This window comes from Sturnus vulgaris, chromosome 4 (assembly GCF_052056855.1).
Source record: "Sturnus vulgaris isolate bStuVul1 chromosome 4, bStuVul1.hap1, whole genome shotgun sequence".
In the NCBI taxonomy this organism is placed as follows: Eukaryota; Metazoa; Chordata; class Aves; order Passeriformes; family Sturnidae; genus Sturnus; species Sturnus vulgaris.
Window position 1 is genome coordinate 56,079,421 of NC_142246.1, and position 25,149 is coordinate 56,104,569.

The window sequence follows — 25,149 nt, forward strand, 5'->3', positions numbered from 1 at the left end:
ATGAAATTAACACTGAGATCATAAAATCCCAAAAGTCTACACATGCCTGGACCTAACACACAGGGCTCCTCAATTCACCCATTCCTACCTGCTGCTTTACATCTTGTCCCCAGTGCATCCTTTAAGGGATGTCCATCCATTCCTCCTGGAAGAGCCCTCCTGCATGGCAGCTTCACTCTCTCCAGGAACTGAGCTGCTACTTTCCAGACCCTGTTGGCTGGATGCTTCTTCCATTAGTTTCTTTAGTGCTTAGAAACCACGGTACAGGTGCTCCACAAAGCAGCTCTGCTGAGAGCTAGGATTATGGGGACATTAGAACCTGACAGACTATTCCAATTTCCAAGGAAATCAGAAGAAAATTGACGTTTTGAAGAGATGAAGAGAAAGTGCAACGCAATGGCATCCCAACAACAGCAGGCTCCTACAGAGCAATCTTTTAAAAGCCATGTTTACTAAGTACCAGAAGGATGCCTATTGGTAAAGAAGAATGGGAAGTAACCTCAAAACAAACAACTAAAAGTCACCTTGTCTTAGTAGGGCAATACTCCTACAACCCTCTAAAAGAAAGAAACAATTCCAGTAAAGGAAAAAGCCCACGAGAAACAGCAGCTTCCAAGGCAGCACTGGGCAAGCAGCAAAATAAGGTTTTTCACTCATTTAGCATGCTGCTGCTCAAAATTTATTTAAAATATGCAGCATTTATTTTGCTAGAGCTCAATAGAAAAAAAAGAAGATCTCTTTGAATTTTTTATACAAGCTAATATTTGTATTTATAAGGAAACCACAAATCAAGTTTACTGCTTTTTTAACAATGTTAATATGAAAATGCTCTTTTGATGTAAGATGCCAAGGTTTCCTCCCTTCTTTCACCTTTTCAGCTACATGCCCTGCAATTGCCATCTTATCTGCACTTTAAAATTTCCATTCTGGTGAAGTCTTACACTGTAATGTATCTTTAGCTAATAATACACCGCAGCCAGTTATAAATTAATCACGTTGATAAAAGGTCTAACAAAGTTACCAATATCATTCTGTAATGCACAAGCAATATTACCAAGTCTTATTTGAATAGAATAGGCAATTCAATCAAGAAAAAATGTGACAGAGTCTTCCAACTGCAAAAGAATCTTAAATCATTAATGAAACTAAGAATTTAATGTATGCAAATTAAATTATATATGCATATTTCAATGGGCTAAAAATTTATGTGCATACTTTACTTGGGAATCTGCCTTGTGATACGATTAGGAAGAAATGGTGACAATTCAGATTTTTTATTACTTTGGACTGTAAAGTGCTCACATAATTTATGTTCACCTAAAAAGGTACAAAACCCCATCAATTAAAGCCAGGCTGCAGATGGTATAAATAGACTGCAGCCCCACTGAAGGTGCTATAAGCACTGTCTCAATACATCATTTGAGGTCCAGGTCTCACTAGTCTCCACTTGTAAAAAGCAAACAAAACCTCAGGTTATGAAAAACCGGGCACCAGCCTGCACAGAATTCAAAGAAAATAATTTGAGACCTCTCCTCCTCTGGTAATCAAATTCAGCAGCAGGTTCAAAAGTTACCAGGGCATGGCATAGAGGACACTGACCTGTGCAACCATTAAATAAGCCTTCTCTCCTGGCAAATCACTTTTTAAAGGCAGGAAGGGAATAAGTGATAAAATATTAATCTTATTGATTGTGCTCTAAGAAAAAAAAAGGTTAGAATCCAATTGCAGAGGATATGACAGCTTGTGGCTACTAAACATCTCTTCAAAATTACTATATTAGAATTTTCCCCTTTTTGGTAAAGCAGGCCAAAAAAAAATTTCCCTAAATAAATGTCACATTTTTTTGACTTCTGAAATCAACCCAGTATTTCCTGCTATAAGCCATCTACTGGGAAGACATAAAAATCCAGGCAGGCAATGGGCCCTTTAGGAAACGTTTTTACCCCCAAGCACAGAAAATTATATTGATAAAAATACACACATTTATGTTGCCACAGTGAAAACCATCCGTTGAAGCTCAAGGCAGCAAATGAGAAACAAAATGTCATTTTCCAGTTTGAGGTAAATTTACTAATTTAATACTGACTCATTTTTTTTTATTTTGCTTTTCTCCTTTTTTTCTTTTTCCTCCCAACACTCCCAAGGAGTGTTCAAAAGAGAAGTTCTGAGGTAGATGCTACCCAATGTGTGGCACCACATCCAGCTAACACAAAAATGGTACCCACGGAGCCAAACCTGAGCAACTTCACCAGGTGCACAGCACCAGCAACTTCTGCCAAGATGCTGAGCCCTCCCCATCTGAGGTGAAAATCTGGTTTTAGGCTCAAACCCAGCAAAGCCAATGCTCAGCTAAAAGGGAAGATTTAAGCCCTATTAGTGCATCTGTACAAACGCTTTGTTGAATTAAAGCTCTGCCCGTTTACACCTCTTCCTGTTATCATTTCTCCCTGGGCTATCACTAAATCACATAGGATCTAATGACCTAATTAAAACACTTCTTAACACTCACAGCATTTTTGATGCCAGCTTTCAACACAACTAATGGCAAATGAAGGTTAATAACTGGTAATTATCATACCCCTTTTAAGAATTTGTTTTTAAACAAAGGACTGAAAATATAAAAATAAATTACTGCAAGAAAAGAGCAAGCATACATGCCATTCCTGAGCATTGCTAAACACTATTCCCAAGAAGAGCAGTTGTGACTATAAAAGCCAAAAATTAAAAATATTCAAGGCATTCAGGCAGGATGAATCTTAGACATTGCACATTCTCAGAATTTCAGCTTTAAAAAAGCCACCTGTAGAAAAAGCTATCTAAATACTAGTTTACCGATATAGAAATCAAAACTGATATCTTGCCAAGATACAACTATTGAAGTGCAGATGCAGCTACTGAAGTGCTTCCTGTAACTTTTCATTGTTCTGTAAACAAGCTGCTTCTCTGCTACACTGTCTTTCATATACATTATGCCAACCAATCCCCATGGACCATCTTTACCAACAGAGCTTCAAATTCGCATGCTTTAAAAAACAAACAAACAAAAGACAATCTTTAAAGACATAATAATAAAAACCTCCCACATAACATGACACTACAGACGCCTGAGCAGCTTCATGAACAGTTTATATTAACAGCTGCTGTAAAACTAGTGGGAACACAACCCTACATTAAAATAATATTTGAGGTTTTCACACCAAGAGACGAGCAGATTTGCAGAAATACAGAACGGTATTCAGAAAGGAGCCGGTGCTTGGACTTGTCTAGTCAAGTGTGTCCTTCAGTAGGAAGGGCTGATCATAATGCAACACCTCAATGCCATTCAGGCTCAATCAATTCTTACAGAGGCAAATGCTAAGTTGCACTGAGCAGAGCCTCTAGTGTAAGACAAGCTCTAACCAGAAACGCAGTTTTCTCCAGTAAAAAGATCTGTTCAGAGTTCAAATTCGCAAATATTAGGAAAATCACTGAAAATAAGATTCAACTAAGATACAATCAAGTACCATGTTTAAATCCCTTGAACCCTGGCTCTCTCAGCAAGTGTTGCCTGGGAGAATAACAAAGATTTTGAACTCACACTTAGGAACTTTACAGATCTACAGCCTTCAAACTACTCCGAGGTTGTTTTTTTTTTAAATGCTAATTAATTTTATTCAGGATGGAACACACATGTCATTGTGACCTCAAGAAAATTTCAGGAAGAGGTCTGTGCAAAAGCACTCTGTTTGGCCACTGGAATTAGAGTATAATGCTGACTTGAAAGTAAGCACAATGTTTGATGCACTGATAAATCCCCAGCAAGTGGAGCAAAGTAAGAGGACTATGCTGTAAGAGACACAAACACATCGTAAAAAACTGTCATGAAACACACACGTAGTTTCAGAACACTATGGAAGGCATGAATATACTTCATAATCAGTAACTTGAGGCAAAACGACCAAGTTCAAGGGCTACCAAGTAACTCTGAACAGAATTTTCTCAATCCCCTGAATCAGAATTGTTCATTTCCAGCTAAAGTGGCTAAAATTTTCAAGCAATATTGTCTCTTTTTTCTTTTCTTTTTTTTGTGGTAACGAGTCATACAAAATCATTCATTGGATCTAACTCCATATTGCTTTCCTCCAATTTTTTAATTAGATCTGACAATTATTACCATAAAGCACAAATTATTTTTAAGCTACACTGAAGTAAATACTCAGCAACATCTGCTCTGTTTTCATTGTTCATTAAAACTTATTCAGAAAAACAGAAGTTTTAAATGCTCCATCACTAGTTGTTATTCTGTATTTAAGTACTTCAATCAGCTCTCCTCTATTTAGAAAAAGCAACATACACCATTTTCCATCAAGACTAAAGAACAAAGAAATCTTCCCTTAGTCCTCTAATGAGGGCAAACTCTTCCAATGGCACCACAGGAAGTTACCAGCTGCAAAAAAAAAACAAACAAAAAAACCTCAGCCACCAGTGTGAGACTGCTACAGCACACTCCTAAAATCCCCATCTCCATCCAGTTCAAAAGTCAGGGCTGTCCGAGGATTCGGTCACCTGCTTAAAAGATTAAAACCAACAGTGTAGAGAAGAAATCAGCACCAAGTAATTAGGAACAGGGTGAATGAATTTAGTGCTACGTATCTGCAATATTGATGGACTGAGGCATGTGCTGTGCATATACAGCTCTGCTTTGGAGACGCAAGATGCAGTTTGCTCTCACACCTCTCTTTCTCCAAAGCTCTGTACAAATTTTAAAATTAATTTGCATGATGCTGAGGTTCGATTCTGTTAGTTTTCACTGGAGTATATTAGAAACAGAAAGAAAGAGAACAGAACACACCTTGCTAAGCAAGTTACTGTACATATACACACACACATCTGGAGATCCACAGAATCATCAAAGTTAGAAGAGACATTTAAGATCATCAAGTCCAACCATCCTGAATCTCCTAAATCATCACTCAGCAGCAGATCCAGACACCTTCCAAACACCTGACAGTGGATCCCATCAGGGCCCACAGACTTGTGAGTGCCTAATAGGCAGAGCAGGCCACTAATCATTTCCTCATGGATTATGAGCTGGGTATCCTGAGAACAACTGGCCCTGATATTGAAGACTGGGGCAAAGAAGGCATTAAGTCCATATGCATGTGTATATTTGTACACATTCCTCCTCACACATACTCATGTGTAATACACATAGATGCAATGCTCAGTGCTCCCTGGGGCAGAAGACTTAACCAACACACTGGGGACTGACCTTCAGATCCCCTAAGACTGGAATCAGAAAGGTTGAGAGAGACTCCAACACCGCAGAGGAAACATCATGCACATTTTGAGCAGCTCTGCACTGTCCCACAGCTTGTGCTACTACTATGCAGCCACACAAAAATTAGCTGTAAACCAGCCAGGAAGCTGATCCCAGGTGAAAACAGCCTAGCAAGATTACAAATTCAAGAGAGATTTTAAAATTAGAGCTTCATTTCCCAGCCTGGCTGCCCATACAGCCACAGAAACAGATGGGAAATGAAGAGGGTTGATTTGGGGGTGGAGGGGAAGCAGTCAAAACTTGCACTGGAACATCTGTCCAAACCGCAGTTCTCAGGGAATCAAGAAAGGAGAGTAGAAAAAAAGTGTTTCTTTTTCCTGAGCCTTGAAGAGACTAGCAGGATCTACATATACCTTATTCATAGGACATAGCTTTGTTAGAGAAATCATTAATTTGCCTGGAACCAGGAGCTTAGGGCTGCATTCTGGGAAGCTCCTCTCCCACCAACTGGCCCAGCATCCCAGGACATCCACCCAAGGGATGCCTCCCCATACGAGTCAAGGCAGACACATCTCCCAGCATCTGCCTTTTCACCATCTTCACAGACTTTTATGCTTTCAGTCCTTGAAAGAGAAAGGGAGAGCAGAGGTGTAATTGCTCAGGCTTGCAGGTTACTCCATGTTCTTGAGGAAAAAAAAGTCATAGAGGTTCAAAATCCCGTGCTGGGAGTTCCTCTCATAACATACAGGACTGCACAGGAACTAGCAGGAGGAATCACTTGTATGCCACCACAGCTGCATTTATTTTCGTGATATTTAAGGTACATGTCTTACACCAACTGAAGTGAGAGCTCCTCCTGGGCACAAGCTCTGTGAGAATCAGGGGCCATTTCAATTCCTCTCCATGCACATCCTGATGGATCAGCTTTGCTGTGCCAGGTACCAGCTTATCACAGAGATTCACATTTGAATTGGAGATGCACTGCAAGCCAAGGAGAGTAATTTCCTGGGGTGGGATTCACCTCCTCCATCTTAAGGTATCTGCAATGTAAATGTCTCTATCTGAGTTTGGCACCTTAGGCTCCCTTTACAGTCAGTGAAGAGAAATAATCTTTTTAGGATGCGATTCATCTGACATATTTTAAAGGTCTACATGAGAAGGAGAGGAATCATGTCTCAAAAGTGCCTGCCTCTTTCCATTAGACAGAAGGTCAGTTTAAATGATTAGCTTGCATACAGACATCTGAGTTGGACCAGACAAACAAAACCTACCCCATCTTTCTGCTTTTAAAAAACAAAACAAAAACAAGACAAAAATTTCACAAAAAACAAAGAAAAATCCCCAACAAACAAACAAACCCACACAAAAACCCACCCCCCTCAAAAAAACCCCAAGAAACAAAATAAAAACAAAAGATCACAAAAGCTAGACACACTAATCCCACGGCAAAAGTGGGATGCAGAATAAAAGAATAAAATTATAAAAGTACCAATCAGTTATTCGAACAAGCCAGAACAATGCCCCCTTCCTGTCTACCACACTTCAGCACTGTAATGAAAGCTTGCTAATGAGCCAGTTAACCACACCAGATTACTCACTGCCCACAGCAGTGACCAGCTGACCAACCACCAAACACATCCCAGTGGATGCTCCCCAGCTGCAGCTCAGCCCAAAGCAGTGTCTGGATGGGTACCACAAGAGCAAGGCAGACTGCTCACTGGGATCTTGTTCTAGATACCTGACCAGCTCAAATAATTTTGTTCAGGAAGAGAAAAAGGTAAAGTTGCAAGAGTGCCATTCTCATTAAAAAGCAGTCAGCAGAAGATCAAGAAATTTGGAGCCAATGTTAGCTGTAAGGAAAAGCTAAGCATACATCATGATAAAAATATACACAGGCAGGATCCAACCACCAACCATTATTTCTGCATAAAGCAGTAATTAAAAGAAAAAAAAAAAAGTTTTGTATCTTTATTCCTTTCATATTCTAAGTAGAAGAGGTATTATTTCTGGAACGGCAACAACTCCTAAGGTATCTCCAAAATTCACAGGCTTTGGCACATCATGATTTTGGTGAAGTTGCTGCATACATGCAACTTCCCACTGGAGTGTTCAAATATCATTTTTAATCAGTGACATACTTAGAGCTGTCCAAAGAGAAAGGACACAAAATGATAAAGGTCAGCATGGGGACTGAAGGAAGTTCAGCAGACGAATCATAGGGCACGAGGGGATTACACCCTGTCATACTTGTACAACTGAACTCAATACTTCTGCTGCCTGCAGGCAACAGTCCCGTTAATCACAGCATTATAATATACATACAGTACATACGAGGTGCATAATAACCTCTAAGTTTATCAGGTATCAGTAAAAGAAAGCAACGAGACATTGTACTTTTAAAAGAAACTTTAATTTCCCCCGTATTTTAGCAATATTGAGTCACCACTAGATTACTTTTCAAATGTGTCTCCACGTTGAATGAAGCAGATATTTGCAAGCCTCTTCAAGCTGATTCACCCTTTACTTTTCCAGGCAACCTCTTACATGACTAATGTGCAGGAAAATTCAAGTCCACAGCATTCAGCTCTCAATTAGAAGCAATTTTTAATTAGCTACAAACACTATATCCAAAGACTGTATCAGCAGCAACTGGCCTGAATCAACAGAGTTTTTGAGGAAAACAAACAAAGCAAGCCCACACAAGAAAACCTCATCTGGCCTTCATCCAAGCATGCAAACTAAGGGACATTTCCATATCACTCTGAAGATTTCAGTGCATTGGCCAAAGCCAAATTAATAAGGGAAAGACAGCTTCTTCTCAGTTTAAAACCAGAAACTGTTTCTTTACCATACCCCTACCTGACAAGAACAGTATGGAGACAAACACAACAAAATCATACCAATATGAAAGAACAGGAAATGCATATTTCATTGGTCTTATATCCTGAAATGTAAAAAATATGAGAACGGATCAGCAAGGTGGTGGGAAACCTCAAAAGGCAAGGAGAAAAAAAAAAAGCCCCATCCACCCCTTCATAATGTCTTCAGGGCACCCAGATATGGAGGCAACCACAATGCTGTCTGCTCATCCTCCTCCATCCACACATGCTTGATACCATTTTTGCCATGATGTGACACCAGCACCTAGAGCTGACCACCAAAGGGCAAACATTGCAAGGCTACATCAAGATTTCATAACATGATTTATTTGTGGCTCTCAGCAGGTCTTCCCAGATGATGAAGTGTCTTGCCAGCAGCTGAAATCTTGATACTGAGACCACAGACCTGCATTAAACAAAGCACTGCTCCCGCTATCATTTTATCCCATCCTGCTCATGAACGATGTCCTCTTGATTAATTTAAATAATTGTTCCATGTTACAACAGCACCAGTAGATACACATTGATCATCTTTACGTACCCTTGATGCCTGGCATAATGAAGCTGGAAATGAAAGTGGAAAAACTGAAGAAAATGGAGTCAGAATCCAGCTAGGAAAAAGCTGGAGTAGCCAGGAATCAACTCCTGCTTTGCTGGAAGGGAAGACACTTGTAAGGACACCAGAGGATCCTCCTTTCTCCTTCAATCAACAGAAAATTAGGAAGGAGGCTGGAAACTTAACATAATTACACAGCAACCTTTGAACTTTATTATTGCATATACACACAGAGGTTTAACTGTATGGCTGTCATTAGTCCCTTATTCCCTAACACAAATTAGCCATGTTAGGAAAAATTAGGCAAAAATTCAACAGGAGTAGAAAGCAAGAAATGTCACCAAGTACAATAATTAGTATGCACCACAGCTGGAAACCTTGTGCAACCTCCAACGTGGGCATTATCCCCTTCTCATAGGTTTTGTAACATCTGGCAAAGGGTGTTCCTCTGAGCTCTGAGGAGGAACTTTCCCTTCCTTGTGGCATTTGCCCAGCATTAGTTTTTGCCACTGAGACTGCTGGCATATCTGAGACCCTCAGCCTCGAAGTCCACACAACTGCACAAAGTCCTCAAGTTCTGTACAGGTGACTTCCAGACATGGAAAAGGGACTATAAAATACCTCCTGCTCCTATGCACCTTTGCCAAGGGCTACCACATCTCTCAGGATGGAAGCATCACAGGCACTTTCACAATGTGCACCAACCCAATCACCACACCCGGTTCATGTGGCAAGCAACTTTTATTTTAATTTTTAGAAATAGCTTAGCTTTAGGAGCAACAAAATGTTAGTAAAGAATGGCACCTCCCTTTTTTATATAGTCACCCGAGAAATTTATCAGTGGTGGATTTTTTGGCTCATTTTCGAGTCCCACTAGAAGACCAAAATTAGGGGAAATCCTATAGCTCTGCAGCACTTAAATAAAAAAAGAACAAAAATGTTAAATATCACAACAAGATGTCATTGCCAACTCAGAAATAAATTATCAGACTCAGCTCAGGAACAGATCATACATGGAGTTACTAGGACTAAGTTAGTTCTATAGAACAGCAGATGTCAAGTAGACTTCGATCCAGTGAATTTTTCATCTTCCTTTTCCTGTCTGACTTCTAGCTTAAGGAGAACATAATGAGACCATTATTTTCCCAGCAGGCTGTGCTTTCATATGTAAATTCCATCTCCATAAACGACAATTTTTGAATGTTTGGGTTTTTTTAAGTCTGGATTATAACCAGGGACCCAGATGAAACAAGGCCTATCTAAGCATCTCACTAACTTGTCACCCTTGTGCAGCCACTAAAATGGTTAAAAAACTGGCTCTCCTTGCCCTTACCCTTCCTCTTTGTCCACCACCATACCAGGATGATGATTTCATGGCAGGCAGTTTCACCACCCTTGGCAGCACCAAGCCAGCCCTGGGGACACCATCTAGGATGCTCAAAAAGGATCATGTTTGCTGGTCTTTGACCCATGGCTCTGGGCTTGCAGTCTCTGCTAAAAAGACAACTCATATCCAGCTGCAGATGTATGGAAGAACCACTTAAAATATGATGGTCAGCTACATGCTTACAGGCCATATTTCTCCTCAGTGTACTATACACACAAATCACCCTGCAAGGAGAAATTTTCCCTGAAGTTCAGGCAAACATCATGGTAGGGCTCACAGATACATGAATTCTTGTACTTCAGACCCAGCCTCACAAATCTGCATTGGGCATCTGGTGGGATTAGCTGTCCACTAGGAGAGAAAAAAATATGCATAATTATAAGTTATTAGAAAGTCCTGAGAGCTGCCCAGCTCCTAGGAAAAACAATCCCCTTAACCAAAGCCCAGGGAAGGTAAGAAGCTGGAGCATCAAACATTAAGTTGGCACCTCAAGATATCTTTAAGGTACAGAGCTCACATGTTCTCTCAACTCCTGTAAGGGAAGGTTTTGGGTTTACTTCCTTAAGGATTAAGCAATCACTTAATCACCATCTAACCTGATGTAAAGACAGCTGCTGTACAATGCAGGGAAGCAGTGGGGCAGATAGGGAATGATCAAAACACGTTTTTGCAGCAGAGGCACTCTGGGGCTCCTTTCCTTTAAATGTGGAATTCCCCCTTCTTCTGCAGAGGAAGACTAGATCACTCAGAAAACTCACATCTAGCCCGCAAAGATCACCACAGCTCACTACTGAAAAAGAAAGTTTAAAATAATATCCTTCCAGGTACTCATGTTCTCAGCTTCATATTGGGAAAAGAAAGTCATGTAGCTGTGTGTCAGCACCTGAAAAACTTGTGCAGTTCACACATTCAATGAATTTTTATCCCTGTCAGTTGTATGGAGAACTATAATGAAGTTGACTGTATTTTTGGAAAAACAGATATATACCACTGTATGTCCAATAATGTTTCAAAATTGGAAGCTCCTGTGGAACATTTTTCCCCTGGTGAAGGGTTCCACAGTAGCTGTGCCCAATAAAAAAGCACTGTGCTTTCAATGGTCATGGTTTAACCCCAGCTGGCACCGAAGCCCCACACAGCTGCTCACTTGCTCCCCATAACAAAATGGGAGAGATAATCACATTAAAAGTGAGAACGCTCATGGGCTGAGATAAGGACAGATTAATAGGTAAAGCAAAAGCTGTGCAGGGAAGCAGAGCAAAACAAGGAATTTATTCACCACTTCCCATGGGAAGCCAGGAGTTCTGCCATACCCCAGTTAAGCAGGGCTCCATCACACACACTGGCTACTTGGGAAGACAAAAAGCCACCACTCCAAATGTCTTCCACTTCCTTCATCTTCCCCAGCTCTAAATGCTGAGCATGACGACACATGGGATGAATTATCCCTTGGGTCAGCTGGGATCAGCTGTCCTGGCTGTGCTCCCCTCCCAGCTCCTCATGCACCCACAACCTCCTCACTGGTGGGATGGGGGGAGAGGCAGAAGAGGCCTCGATGCTGTGCAAGAGCTGCTCAGCAGTGACCAAAATACCCCTGAGTTATCCACAGTCTCCAGCACAAATCCCAAACACAGCCCCATAACAACTACTGTGAAGAAATTAACTCTAGCCCAACCAAAACCAGCGCACTGATGACAACAAACAAGTAAGACAAGAATATTTACCCACATTTCACATTTTCTCCTTGTTGGACACAATACAAAAAGTTAAATACCCTGTGGTGAAGCCTCCCTTCTTCAGTCTCACTGATCTGGAACTATCATAAAACATAGGACTGCTTAAGGGCATCAGTACTGATCACAGGAGTCAACTACCATCAGCTACATCAGCACTGACCACAAGAGTTAAATCCCTATTTGGGGATTTGTGTTTGTGGGTTTTGGTTTGTTTTCGTTTTGGTTTTTTTTCACTTCTACAAAATTTAGGCATCTTAAAGCTCTGGCTAAAGGATAAGATTATTGATACAGAGCTAGATATATATGTGCATCACTTGAAATGCCATACCATATGCCAACAGGGAAGTCCTGAAGTGTGCAAATCTTGATCTGAAAATAATTCTCGGCAGAACTAGGGCCTGAATCTGCAACATATGATAATTCCCCTACATCCTATTCTCACGCCTATGCTCTTGTGTTATCTTTTCCCCTCAATCACATTGCAAAACCCTACACCAAAAAAATAAAAAGCCCAACCCCAGAACACTTTGCACAGCTGTCTCACTGTCACATCTATTATTCAAGAAAGGTCTCATTGAATAAATGTCTGTTCAGAGGCTCTAAACAAATTTCATTTCTGAACACCACTGTCTGCAGCCCAGCAGGCCATTTCACCAAGATAAGATCACACATTTAATCAAACGCTTCAAAAAAGAAATACACACCGAGTTTGCTTAATAACGTCAAATAATAAAAGTGCAGCACTGGCAGCATACTAATTTTTAGTGCTCTTTCTTCTTTGAGGGTTGTCTCAATAGTCAAGGTCAACCGTACATGGGATTTCTTCTAATTAGGGCTTCTGGTAATGGTTAGACCTGCTTACTCTCACCACTTAGCCACGGTTTTCCCTAAAATGAAGACATCCCTCTTTCATTTTCAATTAAATCACTGCAGCATCCCACCCAAGTGCGACAAAACTACATAACTCTGCTAATTCAATAGAGGACATAAATGAAAAAAACAAAACCCACATCTTTGTGGTCAACAAGCAATCACCCACACAAATGTCTATGGTATAAAAGGAAAAGTGACTTCCAAGAAAAAAACAAAAACAAAACGTTATTATCTGCTTGATGTTTAACTATAGCTCCTACTGCAATACAGCACAGACCTATTTTGAGTTAGAAATTGGGAGTGGACTTGGCACCCCTACTAAGCCAAAGTACACTTTGCCCTTTATTGTAGTAGTAAGAGGAACCAGCTCAAATATCCAGCATTATGTTACTACTACTAATGCAAAATACATCTGTATTACTACAGCCCAGATTTAAATTGTATTCTTCACTAACTTGTCTGTTGCTCTGTTTATTAATAATTACTTATTTATGCACTTAAGTAATCAGCTTTACCATAATGACGACTGCTGAAACAGGCTTTGCCCCCAAATTACGTGAACTTGGGATAACCGTGGACTCTTGCTGTGCTCAAGCCTGCAGCTTGAAAAGGGTCAAACAAAAGCTGGCATCCTCACCCTTGCAGCCTGGCTCACAGGTTATGCTGGGCTGCCCTGTGCTTGCTCAGGATGAAGGAGCAACCAAGCATAAAGACATTGGAGAAGACAATCCCCCATCTGCTGCTCCTAAATCTTAAGACAAACAGTGAGGCAGCTCTGAGATATATTCGTCACCATATCCCATTTTCCCTGTCAAAAACATCCCTGCAGACACTGTGAAGGTCCAGATTCTCCCCTTGAACAGGAAAATTGCAGCTCAATTTAGGCTGGCATAAACAACTGCTTGAGTCTATTGGCGAACATCCTTCTACATGTTTCAAACATCTTGAGTTTCACCCAAGGTCTCAGCTCCACTGCAAACATAGGGCTGCTCAGTTGGGAATATCCTCATGTGCTCAGTGATGTGTGCCTGCACTTCTCACCAAAACAATGGTGAGAACGATAGGTATCATCCCCTTGTTGCACTGGATATTGTCTACCTCGACTTCAGCAAGGCTTTAGACTCTATCTCCCACAACATCCTCACAGGCAAGCTCGGCAAGCGTGGAAAGGATGAGGGGACAGTGATGTGGATTGAGAGCTGGCGGAACAGCAGGTCCCGGAGGGTCACAGTCACTGCACAGGGTTCATCTGGAGCCTGTCACTGGTGCTGTCACCCACGGTTCAATACCAGGCCTGGTTAATCTGTGACTTGGACAAAGGGGCAGATGTCTCCTCAGCTAGTTCACAGATGACACAAGGGTGGGAGGAGTGGCTGATTCCCCAGAGGGATGTGCAGCCCTTCAGCAGAAATCATCTGAAAAACCAGCAAAGGCAAATGCAGGGTCCCATGCCTGGGGTGGAATAACCCCACACACCAGCACAAGCTGGGTGATGCTGCTGGAAAGCAGCTCTGTAGAGAAGGACCTGGAGCTCCTGGTGGACAACAAGCCATCCATGAGCCAGCCAGCTGTCCATGCCCTGTGGCCAAGCAGGTCCATGGCATCCTGGGCTGCATTAGGAAGAGCACTGACAGCAGGTCGAGGGAGCTGATCCTGGCCCCTGCTCTGCCTTGGTGAGGCCTCACCTGGAACCCTGTGTCCAGTTCTGGGCTCCTCAGGACAAGAGCCATGGAGCTTCTGGAGCGAGTTCAGTGGAGGCCAAGAAAGATGATGAAGGTCCTAGAGCATTAAGAGATTGGAGCATTTATGGAATAAATTCTTTACTGTGAGGGTGGTGAGGCACAAGCAGAGACTGCAGAGAGGTTGTGGATGCCCAGACAATGAGTGCTCAAGGCCAGGTAGGACGAGGCATTGACCAACCTGGTCCACTTGGAGGTATCCCTGCCCATGGCAGGGGTTTGGAAAGAAATGATTCTTAAGGTCCCTTCCATCATAAACCATTCTATCATTCCATGATTCTGCTTCTCTGAGATGGAAGTAACAGGCTGAGAGAGCTGGGCCTGTTCAGCCTCGAGAAGACTGAGAGGGAACCTCATCAATGTCTATGAGTACCTGAAGGGAGGTGTCAAGAGGATGTTCCCAGGCTCTTCTCAGCAGTCACAAACAATAGGACAAGAAACAGGCAGAAACTGAGGCACTGGAAGTTGCACCTGAACATGAGGAACAACTTTTTTTACTGTGTAGGTGACCAAGCATTGGAACAGATTGCCTAGAAAAGACTGTGATTCTCCCTGACTGGAGATATTCCAGGACAGTCTGGATGCAAACCTGTGCAATGTTCTCTAAGATGATCCTGCATCAGTAAGGAGGGCGGATCAGATGACCCAGTGTGATCACTTCCAACCTAATCCATCCTGTGATTCCGTGATTTCAGCCTCCCTTTTGAATATCAGTGATGTTGTACAGAATAAGGCTCCCCACTCCAGCAACTGAAAGGCCTAGCACAGACTTTAGAAAGACTCATTGCAAATTGGTGACCTACTTAAGGAGATCTATAAAGTGCATTACAATTGTAATTGTGGATCCCTTGTCAGAAGGTCACAAGTTATCCCTCTATGCAGCATAATTGCTATATTTCAAATACCTATCAGGAAGAATTTTACTCAAGGAGGTATATGTCATTTTGGAGTTGTACCAAATAAAGCAGTGATTGTAATACTACTGTCCTCTATATTAAAAAAAAAAAAAAAAAGACCCACAGACATTCCACACACCTGCACCCATTAAAGATAATCCAAAATGACATTTTCTTGAAGAAGTCTGTGCTATGGGAATTGCAAATGCAGTAGTCACATCTTATTTTCCCTCGGAAGGAAGTGGGATATATACATCAAATTTTCAAACTATTACAGTCTGTGATTGCAATATCCAAAACCCAAAGGAATGACATTTTAGATTATACACACAGTTTCAATGAGCTTCAGCTGAGACATAACGTCCAGTATAGACTAATCTGTGGTGTGCTGGAAACAAGAAGGGCTGTTCTCTGGGATACTCCAGATAAGCCATCTACTACAGGATTACAGACCAGTACTGTGTACCTCCAGATAAACTTCACATAAAAAAATCATTCAAGATAGAATCCCAAAGTCTTTTGTAAATGCAGGGAAAAAAAGGAGACAAAAACAAAACCAAACAAATCCAAACCAAAAATGCACAAGAACACAGCAACGAAAGTGGTAAGTAAGGATTCACATTACAGAGCACATATGGGCAAAAAAACCGAAACATACATCTTGCTGAAACAAAAACACCCAAACAACAAAAACCTGTGCCTTTTGAAGTGAGTGGTGGGAATTTGTACCATTTTGAAATCAGAGTGTTTCAGTCGGTAACACATGCAAAAGCAAAGCAAAAGAAAAGGAGTTAACATGATCCCTGAAATTCTCAACTGTCTCCATCAGTGAAATGTATTCAGAAAAACAGCTACAAGGGATTTTTTTTTCTCTCCTCCGGCAGTCTTTGGAACAGAAAAAAAATAAAATTAAAATAAAATAAAATGGGGATGGGGGAAGGAAGGGGGAAAAAAAAGAGAAAAAAATCCAGAGAGCTATTGAAAATCTCCTTACAGGGTCAGCTGTCACTGGAATGCATTCGAGTATTCAAGGTACCCACCCATGCAGAACATCAAAAACTGGGCTTGGGTCCCTCCCCTATTCTCACGGGCTTAAGCCAAGGCTTGGTTTGCAACACCGAAGAGCAAGGCAGGGCAGTGCCTCTGCAGGGCTCCTAAACAGAGACCCATCCATCAAACAGAACAGGGGCTCTGCTCCTGCTTAGGGCTTCCCTTGTCTCCTGGAGTCCTCCAACACAACACACCAGCTTTATCACTAAAAAAACCCAGGTAACAGCTCAGCAGCTCCCAGTGCCGGGCTCTTCTCAGCTGAACTCTCCATCTAACCTAGGCCTGCCCAAAGTTAGGCAGCATACTTGGAGCTAGCATGCCCTTACTCCTTGCTTGAAGGAAAATATTGACATCCCCGAGCATGCTACAAACAGCGCTTCTGCAACGCAATGAAGCTTCTCTTCCTCACTGTGAGGGCAATGAAAAAAACCTCATTAAGGCAGGCTTGGGATCAGCAACTTCAGAATGGAAAAAGCCTGCTACAACAAATAAGCACGGACCAGCACTGACTGATAAAACATGTGCTCAACACATCTGAAAATGTAGTTGTTCTATTTTGGTGTTAGACTACTAACCAAGCAACTCAGTTAAAATTTTAAAACCACAGGCCCATGCACAAGTTATTGTCCATTACTGCACCTACCAATAAACAGCCAGAAAATAAATAGGGAGAGTCTTTCCAGCAAGACAATTTAAAAAATAAAACAAACAACCCTATGCATCAGCACCATCATTTCATGAACAAAATGTATGCAGACATACAGACATGCACATGTGGGTGCATATGTTTTGGGTATAGGCACAATTCTCAGATTTCACCTAAAGCCAAAATTCTTTTTCACTTCCCCGAGTTTGACAAAAAAATCAGAACTGTGTCTGTTCCCCAAATCATGGTATTTATATGTCTATATATGTGCCTGCACATAATAAACAGATGCTCTAAGACTGCATTAGTCAGAATGTTCCTACTCCCCAAACTTTAAAGTGTTCATTCATGCAGTGGCCTCACCTCTGTAAGGAGATTCTTGGTTCCTGGGGAGTGGGAAAGGCACTTATTGTAAAAAAATAATATATACTGTACACAGTGACTCTTACAAACAAATTACTTGCCATTGGTATAAAACCACTACAACTCTTATCCAAAGGGGCCAGGTTTAGACTAGATCTCCTTTCAGAACAAGGCTGTGCAACGCTGGCACCTTTTAGCAGGAGTTTGCAGTAGGGCAATTCATGGCTAAATTTTAAGCACCACTTCTACAAAATCACAGAGAGCCATATTTCACTTCATTTTAACTTTGCATTGCTGAAAGAAAACACTCATGTTGGTCCTTTGCATTTATGACACTTAGCTCTAAGTTTCAGAAATGCATAGCTCCGTTCCAAAGTTCAAAATCAATGACTTTACCTGATATAAATCAATGCAACTGCAATCAAATCAGTAAAGCTCTTACAATTAATAGTAGCAAAGCTATAATCCAGACTACTCAAAACACTGTGCATAATATTTCAAAGCTGTTCCCTGACAGGTACCCACTGTAATGAATCGGAGTTGTGCTAGAGGCCTCTGAAATAATTCCTGTGTAATTACTCACGTGTTGACTAACGTGCTTTAAAAAAATAATTTTCAAAAATTCTGGCAGAGTGAGCACCAATGGATGCTCTGTCAAACTTTATTACTCTTAGGCATATAAACGAAATCTACAACTTCATATTGCCTAACTGGGACAGCTGCCAAACTCGTCTTTCCTTTCTTCAGAATGGTGTCTATTTCGTGACCCTTGAAACTGAAAGCTGACAAGCCTCAAACAAAAGTGTCTTGATTTTAATTTTGGACTGTTTTCACGAACACATTTTAGAAGTATACACAGATTTCTACTCCTCCTCTGTGTTCACTGCTTTGTTCGGCCTGAAATGCCACCTCTGGCAAAGATGCTACAAAACAATCACTAGAAACTTGATGCTGAAGCAGGGGAACGTTTTTGAAAAGATACTACATCTGAGATCCTGGAGCTTTTTTTCAGAAGATACTACATGTAAGATTCTTGAGCATCTTCCCTCCCAGGGAAGCCAACAGAAGTGCTCCACTGACTACAGTGGGAGCTCCCATCACAGAAGCAGCAGTACCTCCCTCAGATGGAAGCGGGCCTGAAGAAGTAGAGATGAAAAGTTCAAAAAGGGAGGAAAAAAATAACTCAGCCAGAGGAAAACAGAGGTTTCAGGCAGGCTGAAAAAAAACCCACACTGAGCACCATTTAGTAAGTAAAACTGTGGATCAGAATACAATTAAAATGATGCTTTCATTGCCTAAAAAGACTAGCTACTTTGCCATAGTTACAGATGCTTGGTGCAACGACTGGTAAAAACACCTGCCTTACAGGCAAAATCAGAAGGCTCTCTGGAAAGACTGCAGAAGTAAAAGCTGTAGCGTCAAGGTGTCCTTAGAGAAGTTGTCTTAAAAACGAACACTTAGCTTGCAGCCAAGAATTTCAGACTGCACTGTAGAGATTATCTAGTGAGGAACGTAAAGCAAGCATTACACTGCAAACCTGGAGGCCAAAAACAGGCAATGAGATAACGTCCTAGATAGAATCACATCACAGATCTGAGTAGGAGGTGGTTTCCTTGCCATTAAAGTAGGCAAGAATTAAAAGTAGGTGCTTAAAAGCAAAGTTCTCCTTCTACTTCATCAGCCTGCTCTAGGAGCTTCCACTGCCAGTAGGCACTAGGATGAGATCAGGGAGTGCTGGAGCATCTCAACACCTACAGAAACAGGGCATATTCACATGCATCCCAAGCAGGGATTAAAGAGGCTGACACTAAGCGCTGGTGAGGATCGTGACAAATTGGCATAATTCAAGGCAGGTATGACCCCGGGAGACGAGGCAGCCAGAGGCCAGCATGTCACACTGCCTTACTGGGACATTCCTACAAATACACCCAAGCATACTGAACTCCTGCAAATGACAATTTCTAGCTCTCCATCCTGCAGCTGAAAGCACTGCCTAAAGACATAGAGACTGAAGTGTGGATGTACACTCAGAATTTGGCATCATGGTGCATTTTTCATATTCCCATCCCAGCAGGAAGGCATCTATCGAATGAGAAAAGGACCAGCAGGGAAGAAATAGATGTCTATAAACATCTCTCCATAATGTCAATGCTCACCAGTACATACTACCCCAATAAGCAGCTCATCATAAGGGGCAGACAAAACCTTCTTTATTTTGCAAGGCTGTCCTGATGTTTCAGTATTGTCCTCAGCAACCCCATCAATATTCTGATGTCTATCTCTCAGACGATCACTGCTTCAAAAAAAATTAATTTTTGAGCTGTTGTTACAAACCTCTTGTGATATCTCTAGAGAATAAAATTTTTTATCAAAATCACTCAAATCACAGCATTTGGCTGTTTCTACAACCACCAAGTAACATAATTACAACAGAGAAGAAAAGGAACTTATTTAAAGCATAGAAACCTTTGTGCTTATCCTCCATGCTTTAGCTTTTCCCTGATCCATTCTTGCTCCCTCAATTTCATCTCTTCCATCAATCTTTAACCCATCCTTTACACTGTGTCACGCATGAAGTTGCTTCCTAGTCAATCTACACCAGTCTCAACACTATTAGTATTAAAATTATTAATAAATCACCCATTCCTAGGACTTCTCCATTTACAAAGAATTCCCTCCCCCGTGTGCATGAATAAATGTGTTGATGATGCATCCACTCATGCTCTGAATGTGAAAACCCTGACGGCAGCATCAGGCCCTCCAGCTGAGTGCTGCCCAAAGCTAAAGGTTATGCATATTCCTGTTCAGTCCTGGCTGATAATTCGCTCTACCTGCCTCTATAATATTTATTTATTTTTTTCTAACAGCCCTGCAACGCTGGGCTGAGACACCCAGCTCATCAGTCAGGTGGCTGGATGTGCATGCCTGCATCTTCACCTACAAACCTGCTTGCACTTCCCTCCCAGCCAGCAAAGAGCACCGGCTTCATGTTTGCACCAGCAGGCACAGGGCAATTTGCTTTCTATTTCAGGAGGAAAAAAGCCTTTTTTGCAACTAATGCTTGGATAGGCAAGCTGAGCACCTCTGCCACATCACCCCCAACTGGGAGGAAGGACGTGGTCCCCATGGCATCCCAATCTGTGGGATGCACAGCCAAGCAAACAAAGGAGGGGGTGGAGGGATGGACCCGGCAGGGCTCAGGGACAAATTCAAATATCCTAGGTTGAGACATAAACTACTTCATCTCCGGAGGGCACCAACAAAGTGAAATACCAGCTCCCGCTTTTGTCAGGAAAAAAAAAAAAAATCTCCGTGAGGACTCGGTAGCCTCAACTCAATAAATACCATTAAAATCTCACTGCCCCACAAAGCAGCACTCAATGTTTTCACCATCATCAATCTACACTGTCATTTATCTTGTTCCGGAATTCAATGCGAAACTAAACATACCTTCTCCTAACCACCCCAAGAAGAAAAGGGAAAATATGTATTTATTCAATAAGAGAAATTATATGGAACTCGCAGGTCAAGACTAGCTTTATAAAAACTTCAGTTCTTTTCGCAATAAACACACCAGAGATTTGTATCCTCTTAATTTTTTGCTAGGAGGTAACAAGACAACAGTCACTTTATAGTATATCAAGCCTAAATAAGGAAAAAGTACTCTCAAAGTGCAGGAACAGGAGCAGCCTCGACCACAACAAGGGGGACAGACTCCTGTTCTCTCAGAGCAGTTTAATCTTTAGGAAAAAAAAAAACAGCATTACCATGGAGCCCTAACCTGAACTTTGCCACCCAACATTGGCATGGATCTAAAGTGATGACTGCAAACTCTTTGACAGCAGCCCATTTTAACCTGTAACACCTGGTTTACTCCCATGAAAAACTCCATGGAAGAATTTTTCCTAATGAATGCACAGTAGAAGCCTGTTCGTATTGCAAACCCCTGGAAATGATGATAAATGAGCTCTACAAAGCACATGCTACTACTCAATACCAAGCACGCAGCATTGGCTGCGCTCTTTAAGAGGCAGCATTCCACAGTGAAAATGGAATTTATTTCTTTTCAACTCCAGGGAAGATTTCTTTTTGGTCAGCTTTGAAAATTTTGATCTTACACTCTGGAATAATCAGTGCTATAATACAGAGAGAAATTACAGCCGGCAGACTACCTCTCTGCCTTATATCAAGAAACAGATGGCATTTTCGCCCTTTCCTTTGCATCTCAGCCTCCCTCTAAGCAGCTGGCTGCCTGGAACCAGAACTGTGAGAGTGGAAATGGCAATAACTCCTAAGGAGTCATCTAAACAGGAAAGTAAATACAACAGAAATGGGTTGTTTTGGCTAAAACGATAATGAACTCTACAGTTGACAAGCAGAAACAATACACTGCTGTTGGCCAAAATACGAGTTGTTTTAACTACTGCAGAGAAGAATCTCACGCCAATCACGACAGGGAGAGAAAGAGAGGCTCCTTTCCTTCCTGGCCACCCCTCAAAGCAAAACTACAAATCTGCCTGTCTACAGGGGAAAGGGTGAGGGAAAAACCTAACTAAATGGGCTGGAGGTCAGCGTTACTTCCCCGGACAACGCCGGGTGCAAGGCTGCTGATCAAACTCAGTCCTCGAAGGCAATCCCCCAAATACCCAGGGCACATCTCTGGGGTAGTGTAGCTACATCTTCATTAGCACTAACGGGCACCAGCTGGAGGAAGGCTCCTCAAACTGGGAAACAGGGCTGCTCCCTGGCTGATGGCAGGGAGGAACCATCAGCCTCACAGCCGTACTTCCAAGTTACGCGGTCCAAAGATGATTGCAAGGGGAACGCAAATAAATAATTAAGGGAGCAAATAAACAGAGGGTTAAAAGCAAAGAGGCATTAAAAATGCAATTTCCGTCGTTCAGCTATACATATCGTCTCCTGGTCAAAACAAACGCCAGCCCTATACTGATAAGACCGAGCAAAGGCAGCCTCACAGGCAGGATATGGGGAGCTCTGCACATCCCTACCTCCACCGTACGCTTCGCTCTCTGGCTGCACGGCAAGGCGAAGCTCCTCGCGTCTACCTGTAACCCAGGGCTGCTGGATTCAGACCTCTACCCTACCACCCGCTCAATCCAGGCAGCCCCCAACACACACCCCCAATTCGGCATCATCCCCCACTCATGCCCCCTGATATCCAAGACAGCAATCGCTTCTCGAGGCACCCTTCAGCTTCTGAACAGCACCGCAGATCCACGAAGGAGCGGGCATGAAGACGGGGGAAGGGGGGGGAGATTGAGGAAACATAATAAAACTCACGAATTCCTCAGTGTAACACCAGCAAACCCCCCGGTCCAACGTGGTGCCTTTCTTAGAAAAAAAAAAAACAAGAGAGAGCAAGAACAAGATCTACCAGGTCCCCTTCATCTCCTCGCTGCCTTTGCCTGGCTATCCACAGCCAAACCAGGCTGGAGCCTACGAGGCATTTCCAAACAAGATGCACACCCCTTGTCTCCACTGTTTCCCAGCATGCAGACACAGAGAGATGCTCCCCCGCTACCTGGAGCATCCAGCCCCCCTGAAGACAAACTATCCTGATTATAGCGTAATTCAATCCAAGCGTGCGCCCAGGGCGGCCGGCACCCTTCAGCCCGATGCAAGCGGGCAAGGGAGCAACGGAGGGCCAGGCAAGGGCTGCCGAGCATCCATCCATTAGTTACCTTTAGTCACCGCCGGCTCCTGAGATGCGAGTCCCCATCAGATCCTCAACAACCTGCAGCAGGGAGCTGCTGCCACAATCCAGCCATTAAAACCAGGGGTGGGAGTAGGAAGCAGACCTGGCCACAGTACCAAAGCCCCCAGCCAAGAGGAAAAGGGGGGCGGCGGACGAGAAGACCGGAACGTCGCTCAAGCAAGGAAAAATTAAAAAAAAAAAAAAAAAAAAAAAAAAAAGGAAAAAATAGAAAGAAGTAAAAGTCTTTCCTTTTCTGCCGTGTTCTTCTGCTACACAAGCTTTCCTCCCGGAGGACGAGGGTGTGTGGGGATGGGGGAGGCGATCGCTCCCTTCTCTTCCCCGCCGTCGCCGACCCCTCTGGTCGAAAGCCCCGCTCCGATTTACCTCCTCCAGGTGGGCAACTTCAGAGCAAGGTGATGTCTCCGGAGCCGGCACCACCGGCCAGGCGATTCGGATGCGGCAGAGTCATTGCCTGTGCTGCTGCTGCTGCCGCTGCTGCCGCCGCTGCTGCTGCTGCTGCTGGGGAAGAACAGCCGCTGTCGAAGAGACCACCAAAAATAAAAAAAATAAAAAGGAGAGAAATCTTCCACCATCCCCCTTTCTCTCTCTCTCCCCTCCAGCACCAGCCGCTCTTCGCATCCGCTCCCCTGCCCGCGGCCCCTCGCTCCGCCGGGGCTGGGGGACACAAAGGCGCCCGCGCAGAGGGAGGCGGGTGGTCCTCAGCCCCCCGCGCTCCGCAGACACCCTGGATCCTTCCTCCTCTTCCTCCTCCTCCCGCTGCGGAGACCGGCAGCCCCGGCGCGGCTCGGCGCGGGCGGGCGGGCGGAGGGGGCGGCTCCGCGGGCGCGGAGGGGGCGGCTGGGCGGGCGGGCGCGCCCCGCGCGGTGCTCAGCGGGCGCGGGGGGGCCGCATGGCCGGCTCGGCACGGCACGGCTCGGCACAGCGCACACGCTCCGCGCACGGGCAGCGCGCCCCGCGGCACCCGCGTCTCCCGCAGGGCCGGGTCGGGAGCGGGGAACGGGGCCCGGGGAGGAGGCGGAGGCGGGCGGCGCGGCGCTGCTGCCCTGCCCGGCGGCGGCCGCACGGAGCCGGGCGGGCGGCGAGCCGAGGGGCGGGGGAGCGCCGAGGGCCCGGATCTGGGTTGCGCGGACGCGGGCTCCACCTAGCAGCCAGCCGGCCGGCACCGCACCGCACCGCAGCCACCCCGCACCCTCTGCCACCCCGGCCCCCGCCCGCCACCACCTGTCCCGCTGCCCCCTCCCGAAGGCATCCCGCACCGCCCGGTTGGACGCTCTGCCCCTGGCTCCCCTGCCACGGAGCCAATCGCAGCCTCCATACAGGGCACGGACCCACTCCACACTGGATCTCCCCCGTCCCGATTGGCCGCTTGGAATTTTGTCCCCATCCAAGCGGCCAATTGCAGCCTGCCTTTGCGGCACCGATCCATCACCTGTGTGGTTCCCTCACCCCCGATTGGGTGCTCTGCCCACTGCTGCCCTCCCAGAAAGCCAAGTGCAGCCTGGATTTCCAGCACAGACCATTCCCCACGAGATTCCCCAGCTCACGATTGGCCTCTCAGCCTGTTGTCCCCAGCCAAGCAGCCCATCGGGCCCCACGTCCTGGCCAAGGATGTTCTCCCTGCTGCCCAGCACACGGCTAGGGCTCAGGGCAGACTGGCATCACTCCGTCCTTGCCCTGGCACCCCCAGCAGGTGGGAAACATGAATCCCCTCCTCTCCTGGGAGTCAGGAACCTCCAGGAAAGAAGACAAGAAGACTGCCTTTGCACCAACGTTTGTAATCTTAAATGCTTACATGGGACCTCTGGAAATAATGGTGCTTGGCTGGAACGTGCTAAAAACTTTCCTCACAACCCAAATTGTTTGTTTGCTTTTGGTTTTTGAGGGAAGGACCCAAACAAATGAAGCTCTTTTAACAACAAAACAAACAAAAAAGTAGATTTCAGAAAATCGTAGTTTTCTAATTGCCCGAGTGCTGGTACATTCAATATGCCAGACTTTATCCCAGTGACCAGACCTACTCGGGGAGC

The 25,149-nt window shown here is 44.0% G+C and overlaps 1 protein-coding gene across 19 annotated transcripts in view; it reads right to left on the reverse strand.

Moving 5' to 3' along the window:
• The window catches only part of ADGRL3 (adhesion G protein-coupled receptor L3), a 487,951-nt gene extending 464,189 nt beyond the window's left edge, over window positions 1–23,762 (reverse strand). For 7 of the 19 annotated variants that reach the window (XR_015803337.1, XR_015803335.1, XR_015803336.1 and 4 more), the window contains exon 1: window positions 23,088–23,467. The gene's annotated coding sequence lies outside the window, so the exon portion shown is untranslated. The other 12 variants (XM_088164027.1, XM_088164015.1, XM_088164018.1 and 9 more) reach the window with 4 other exon arrangements.
• Window positions 23,763–25,149: the final 1,387 nt, after the last annotated feature.